The sequence below is a fragment of the Hakea prostrata genome, chromosome 7 (genome assembly GCF_041222555.1).
Source record: "Hakea prostrata isolate BN-2017 chromosome 7, UWA_Hpros_2, whole genome shotgun sequence".
Lineage (NCBI taxonomy): Eukaryota > Viridiplantae > Streptophyta > Magnoliopsida > Proteales > Proteaceae > Hakea > Hakea prostrata.
This window is the reverse complement of record NC_142606.1, coordinates 22,328,199-22,336,491: the sequence shown is the minus strand read 5'-3', so window position 1 is coordinate 22,336,491 and position 8,293 is coordinate 22,328,199.

Sequence of the window (8,293 nt, the reverse complement as noted above, 5' to 3'; positions counted from 1 at the left end):
TGAGGGTTTATTGCTAACATTTTTGTATCGAGCTTCAAGTTGTAAGTCATAGTTGTTGGTTGTTTGTAAGCTATATGCAATTGTCTATCTCAATTGATTGTTTATTTGTTAATTTATTACTTATAATTAATGTCTCTATTATGCTCTCCATATCTTGTTTAATTTATGGTTCTCAATAACCCCAATTCTTGGCTACCTGATTTAGTTAGGGTTTGTTAATTAAGTTGATGTTTTGATGGTAAAACCTTGGTAATAAGACTCCTATTGCTTATTAATTGTATCAATTTATGTTGGGTAATTGTATTGCAAATTCTACAAAACACAATAATGAAATCGCAATACAATTGAAAGATGAAGATTCTTAGCCAGTTCGGAAAGCTTGATGTTGCAATTGAATGAACCACCGATGAATGAGGTGGAGTCACACTTTGAGTGTTGCCTTTAAGGTAATTGATGCACCATACTACCAAGGGTTCTTCACACCACCGCTTAAAAGATAAAGCAATATCCAACTAGAAGATGAGGTAGTTCTTCTAGTCCCTTCAAGGAGCCAAAAGCTATAGCACAACACTTAGACAAACTCAAAGGAATAAACTTTTAAAATAAGTAACAAATAGTGCAAGTGTGAGGAGTGTCTCTATTATACACCACATGCAAGGAAGCGGTTGGGTTTATAGGCCCAAACCACACCTTACACCTCTCGAGATTCTCAAAACAATGAATTGAGTAATTGAATCATAATGATTCACCTCCTCACAAGGGGAAGAATCAATTCCCTACTAATGGAGAATCAATGAGCTTGTCCCTTCTCCACTAATAGGAATAAACCACATTGACCTAACTTCCCCACTAAATGCAGAATTAACTCTCATATTCACCTATTTTGTATGAATTGGATTTAATCCATTCAATAACCTTAATGTAACGGCCATGAATGGTTATGAAGTTGAAATGAGAATTGAAGGTCAATAGTTAAAATTTGAGTAAATTCCACCATACAAGTAAAACCACTTCATCACTATGATCAAGACCTTTAAGACTTATTATCAATGTCATGAACATTCTCATAACCAAGGTCATGAAGGGCCTCATTTACTCATGGGTGCCTCATTACCTCCACTACCTCATAAGTCCCACACACCAACAAAACAATTAAATATAAGAAATGCAAAAACTATTTTTGAAACTTAATATTGATTTTAATAAATAAAAAAAAAAAAACCTAACAATTTCACTTTTATTGATTTAAATCTGGTTGAACTTGCTTGCTCTTGAGGTCTTTGATATATGGTTACGTAGAATTGTCTAAATATTTGGGGCTTTTGTTGTTACACGTTTTTATTTATAAATTTAGGTGCTTAAACCCTGTTTTCATTTGTTTTTTGATATTGTATCTATTTGTTGTTATCTGAAATAGTACCTTGTGTTAAATAAAACTTCTAAACTGTTATTTTTGCATTGTTTCAGTACTTTGGAATTCATATTACTTGTTCTATTATTCTCTGTAATTCTATTCTCATTCCCTCTTATTTTATTTATTTGCAATGGCTCCTACTCAATATGAGCTTGAGAAATTTGAAGGCAAATGTGACTTTGTTGTCTATAAAAAATATGAAAAAAAAAATTTATAGAAAAATATAATGCGTGAAATTCTTGTGCAAAATCACTATCATAAAGCTCTAAAAGGTATTGACAAACTCCCATCATTTATAACCGATGAAGAAAAAACTAATATGATGGAGTTGTGCTATAGTACCCTGATTTTGCATTTGAAAAATAATGTTATGAGAAGAGCAAGGGAATGTACTGAAAGTGATAAAGTTTAGACTAAACTTGAAGAGTTGTATATGACCCAATCCCTTCCTAGCATTATCTTATTAAAATAACGACTGTTTAATTTTAAAATGGATGCTTCTAAATATTTATCTAATAGTATAGAAGATTTCTATAAATTATCATGTAATTTAGTTGATCTTAATGAAGAGTTGTCTAATAATACTCTTGTTGTTATGTTATTAAATTATTTACTTGGAATGCATGCTAGTGTAAATAATGTTATTAAATATGGTAGATAATCTGTGACTCTTGATGATGTGATGGAAGCTCTTAAAATCTAGAATATAGAAGTGAAATCTCAAAAGAATAATAAGTTTGCTGGTGAGGGGCTTTATGAGAATTCTAAAATTAAGAATAACATGGAGAATAAAAATAATTCATAATTAAGGAAAAGAATAAGTTTGTGTAGAAGAATATCAACAATAATAACCAATTTAATCATAATAATTAGAATAATAATGTTAATAACAATAAAGCTAAAGGTAAAGTTTGTTATTATTGTAAGAATGAGGGACATGTTATGAAGAACTACTGGGGAAAATTAAGAAAACAAAAGGAAAATGGAGGTGAGAGAATTGAGGCTACTAATGTGGTTGATGTTACTAGTGATGCACTAGTAGTTTTCCCTATGGTTGACCTAGAGAATTAGATCATTGACTCAGAGTGTACTTTCCACATGATTCCAAGAAGATAGTGGTTTATGACATTTAAGCCCATTAAGTGTGGCAATGTTCTTATAGGAAATGACCAAACTTGTGAAGTTGAGGGTACTGGTTCTGTTAGACTTAAGCTGGCTGACGGGAAAGTGAATGACTTATAACAAGTAAGACATGTCCTTGGTTTAAAATTTTTTTTGTTGTATTTGAGTCAGTTTGATTCAAAAGGGTTTTTTTATTGCTCTAAGGATGGTTGTTTTAGGGTTATGGGGGAAATGATGTGGTTTGACTGTTGAATTGACAAAGAGACTTTGTTTTATGAAAAAATAATGTGATTCTTGGTGCTGCCTCTATCGCTAGTGATGAGCTAAATGAAGTAGAGTTGTAGCATAGAAAACTAGATCATATAATTAGTAGCAAAAGCCTAGGTTATTTATGTAGAAATGGTCACTTGAAACTGAATAGATTTGGAAGTTTAAAGTTTGATGAAATATGTGCCATGGGTAAGCTTTATAAAACTAAGTTTTCACATTCTACTCATAAGACTTCTCATGTGATTTAGTATATACATTCTAATTTGTGGGGCTCTCTCAATGTTCTTCCATCCCTCTCAAGTACGCAATACTTATTGTCTATAATTGACGATTATTTTATAAAAGATTGGTTACATTTTCTTAGAGATAAATCTATTGTATCTGATAACTTTATTGAATGAAAAGTGATGATTGAAAATTAAAATGATAACAACATAAATAAACTTATAATTGATAATGGACTTGAGTTTTGTAATGATAAATTTATCGACTTTTGTAAGGAATATAGGATTACCAAACATAGAACTTGCACCTATACTCCCCCAACAAATGGAGTAGTTGAAAAAATGAATAGAATTATCATGTCGTATAGGGTTAGGAGCATGTTTATTGAGTCTAGCCTAGGTAAGAGATTTTGAGTTGAGGCTACTGGTATGGCTTGTTAAGTTATTAATAGGTATCGTAGTTCCTCTATAGGCTTTGAAACTCTTGAAAGTAGGTGGTCTAAGGTTGATTGTGATTATAATGTTTTAAAACATTATGGGAGTGTTGACTATGTCCACCAAAGTAAGAGAAAGTTTGAACCTAAGGATAAAAAGTTTTTGTTCCTAGGGTATCCTTTCGGTGTTAAAGGTTATAGGTTGTGGTGTGAGCAGAAATATTAGGTTTAACGAACTAGAGTTGGTTAAACATAGATCCTTTAGTAGAGAGCCTACTACCCAAGACCTTGATGACAGTCTTATTGAGGTGGATTTTGAGGGTAGGCCTAATGTTAAGCCTGATACCCTGATCCTATTGACTTGGAGGTTGTTTTGGAGTCACCTAGTGGTTCTTTAGATGTTAAACAATAGGTTAGTGAATAAGGACCTCTAGATAATTTTCTCTTGGTTATGGATAGGGCTAGAAGAGATATTAAAAAGCCTTATAGGTTTGCTAATGTGAGTGTGTGGTTTTTGGTTTGGACTTAGTTTCTTTTGCCTTTAGTGTTGCTGATCAATTAGAAGCTAGTGAGCCTAGAGCCTTTAAAGAAGCCCTAGATAGCCTTGAGAGTGGTGAGTGGTTAGATGCCATAAAGGAAGAGACGATTCTTTGGTTAAGAATGAGACTTGAAAACTTGTAGATAGACCCAAGGGTAAGAAAGTCATTGGTTGTAAGTGGGATTACAAGCTTAAGTCTGAAATTCCTATAGTAGAAAGACCTAAGTTTAAGGCTAGGTTAGTGGCTAAGGGTTACTCCCAAAGTGAAGGTGTTGATTATAAAAAGATATTTTCACTTGTGGTTAGGGACACTTCTATTCGGTTGCTCTTATTTCTTGTTGCTATATTTGATATTGAGTTGCAACAATGGATGTCAAGACTGTCTTCTTGAATGACAAACTGGAGGAGCAAATTTTTTTCAATCAACCTAAGGGTTTTGTGAGAAAAGAATATGAAAGTAAGGTTTGTTTGCTGTTAAGATCCTTGTATGAGTTGAAACAATCCCCTATAAAAGATTTGATGCTTTTATGCTGAAGAATAAGTTCAAAAAAGACTATTATGATCATTGTATGTACTATTGTGAATTTAAACCTCATACTTTCATTTATCTCTTGTTATATGTTGATGATATGCTTATTGGTTGCAATGATAAATTTCAGATTTGCAAGATGAAGAATATTCTTAAATCTGAGTTTGAAATAAAAGACTTAGGGGCTGCAAGAAAAAAACCTTAGTGTTGACATATTTAGAGATAGACCTAATAGTTTTATTATTTTGTCTCAAGTTGGTTATTTGCATAAACTGATTGCTAACTTTGGAAGTACTAATTGTAGAGCTATTGATACTCCTTTGGGTGCACATCTTAAGTTAAAATCATGTTGTGATGATGTTGTGACCGAAATGCCCTATCAAACTTGTATGTGTTGGTTCTCTTATGTATGTTATGGTATGTTCTAAACTTAATTTAGCATATGATGTTGGGCTGGTTTGTTGGTTTATGAGTCAGCCCTGTGATGTTCATTAAACTACTGTTTTGTAGATTTTTAGATACTTACAAAATTTAGTTGGTTGCAAACTTTTATATGATAATGTTTTTGGTGATAAGCTAGATATTGTGACTTTGATTTTGCTGTTGATCTTGATAAGAGAAGGTCTTTATTTGGTTATGTGTTTATCATTGATGGTAACTTGGTTAGTTGGAAGTCTTCTTTTCAGCATGAAGTTGCTCTTCCTACCACTAAGGCTAAATATATTGCCTTGTGTGAGGCTGTTAAGGAAGTTTTTTGGCTTAAGGATATCCTTGGAGAACTTGGCTTTGGAGATATATGTTCTTCTATATATTGTAATTCTCAAAGTGTTATTTGTCTCTTTAAGAATAACATGTTTCATGAACATGCTAAACATGTGGATGTGAGGTTGCACTTTATTAAACATATTATTTCCAAATGCTTAGTTAAGCTTCTAAATATTGATACATCTATCAATCCTGTTGATATTTTGACTAAAGTTGTACCCATTAACAAGTTCAGAATTGCTTAAACTGCTTTGAACATGTTAAAGGTGCTTGTTGTTAGTTTATCATTTTGTTTTTTGTTTTTTGATGAAATCTTCATGATTCAGGTAATTATGCACAGCCAAAACTAGTGTCAAGGTGGAGGATGTTGGAACATGTCATTTCTCTTTTTATGCAATTCCTTAGTAGTTTCTTGTGGTTTAGAGGGGCATTTCAATCATTTCTATGTTGTATATTTAAACCTCCTTTTGGGGTTCATACGAATGTAATATGTGTTGTGTGTTCTCTCTCTCTTTGAGGTGCAATTCTCCTATGTATCTCTTGTTCTCTGGTTTGAGGCTTGGTAGTTGGTTCCCTTTGCAGTTTGAAGGCGTTCTTGTATTCGATTGAGCTTCGTGCTGCCCATGGCCGTGGATGAGCCGGTGTTATGCGTTTCCAGGTGAGATCATTCTATGGTGTTCGGTGTTGTGATGACATGAGTTATTGGTTGATCTTTTGAGGTTCCTTCATTGAGATGTTGTAATTGTTATTTGAGAGTTCCTTTGCACTCAACTTTACATCGACTTAGTTGTGCATATTATCTCGAGTCCTCTAGATTCATCCTTGGATGTAGATCAGTTGACTAAACCAAGTAATTAAATTGTGCCTCTTGTCTTTGACTTTAAGCTTGATCCGCTATGCATACGAGGGTTTATTCCTAACATTGAGGTTTAAAAAATATGGTGGTGGGTAAGGGGTGGAGGAGGGGGGGGGAGAATAATATATGGTGGTGATGTTAGTGGTTAGTGGTTAGTGGTTACAACATTGGAGGTTGAGGTAACAATGGTGATGGAGATGGTAGAAATGGAGATGGCTACAGTGGTAGGGCAAGTGGTAAAGGAAGGTGTTTGGATGAAGGTGACAAAGAAGGCAATGAAGACGGAGATCGAAATTGGAATAAAAGTCCGTTTTTATTATTAAATAAATATATTATTTTTATTTCTTTTCTAATAAAAAGTGAACTAACAAATGGAGTTCCTGAATGAATAAGGGAGAAAAATGACAGATTGACAGAAATGTCATGCTAACCTATTGACAAAAATGATGAACTTAGGTGGATAATAATGAACAAATACCATGAATATTTGAAATTGTCGGATTTGTTATAGTAAAATTATTCTTTTTGTGATGAAACTAACACTTCTTAGTGAATAAGTCGTGGGTTCAACTCTTGTGCTTAATAAAGCCCCTTTATAAAAATAAAAAAAAAAAAAATTTATTCTTTTTGTTAAGTTTTATTTCTTTTTGTTAAGTTTTATACTACAATGGAAGTAGAGCTTTGTGGTGGGAAAGGGAAAAAGAAAACCAACTTTTCAAAAATAATGACAATAATTGATCTCACCATCTTTTCGCATGATAATAATGATTTGTCACACCCATTGGTGTTTTACATGTTCTTGAGTTCTATGCAATTGTTTTAAAAATCCCAAGCCAAAAACTGAGGCTTTACCACTTGGGTCAGGTCCGGTTGCACCTAAACTGGTCTTTACAGGAACTGGAAGATGATCCTTCAATAACTTCTACAAGAATTCTCAAATCCATTAACTTACAGGCGTAGCTCCCATTACCTTTGCGTCTCAAATACTGGATTGGCCTATCAAGAAACCCGTCAATGATCTTAATACTCATCATCTCGGCTTCATGTTTATCCACATTTGAAATAGTTCCCTTCGTCCTGCTCGTGAACTTCTCCACCTCAATTACTCTGATCCTCTCCACCGCTCTCTCTAACCTCTCCACAAGCATCTTGAGCTCATTATCCAATACTTCTTCGTCCAAAAGCCCAGATAGAAACACCGCAAGTGGAGAACGTGGAGAACCCAAGACCAACCTTTGGCTCTGGGTTTGGGTATGATGACTTGTGATCGACTTTGTGAAGCGAGTACTTGAAACTGCAACAATTGTTGATACTTGTACCTGCTTAGTATTTACAGCGAACAAACTGCCATTGCAAGGTGAGATCACTGGCCGATGAGGAACTGTAAATGTCATGGCTATTTCTTGATTCCTCTTGTCATTCCTATTAATTACAGGGAAGATTGCAGTGACTCCAACGGGTCTCTTTCTTCTTCTGTATCGAAGGGACAGAGAACGGAGAAGATGGAAAGAATAAGAACGGCGTTTACGGTTCTAGTAACGACTCTTCGCGCTGATTAAGAACTGCTAGCAGAACGGGCCACGCCGTGCCGTGTCGTGCCCTTGTGGTCCCTGAAGGGTCGGCAGGTGACCTATTTTGACCACCGATTAACGCGCTTTGAATTGGTTTTGATTCACGTGGAAAACGTTCTCGCACGCGGCCAGGAGTTAGACCGGAATCAAATAGAAAGCTTCGATCGAGTCCGATCTTCTCTTGGTAGGTCATCATCCCACACTCATATAAAGTAGTGGGGGTAAAACCGTAAAACCTTAATTTTTTCCTTTACTGATAATCCATTTTTGACAAAAGCCAATATTACCAGTTATCCGTTGTTAGGCTCTCACAACTTTTTTTGTTAATTTTTAGAGCAAATTGCACGGACACCCCAAAATAGAGGTCTAAAAGCACCGACACCCCACTTTATGTTTGAAAAACAAAAACACCCCAAAGTTGAATTTGCATTGGACATTTTAGTCCAATCTGTTAGTAAAAACTGTTAAACCACTGTTTATTTTTTTTTATATTCTAAAAATACCCATATCAAAATTTGAGGAAAAAAAACAAAAAACAAAAAACACAACGTAAATACCCTTCACCGGCCG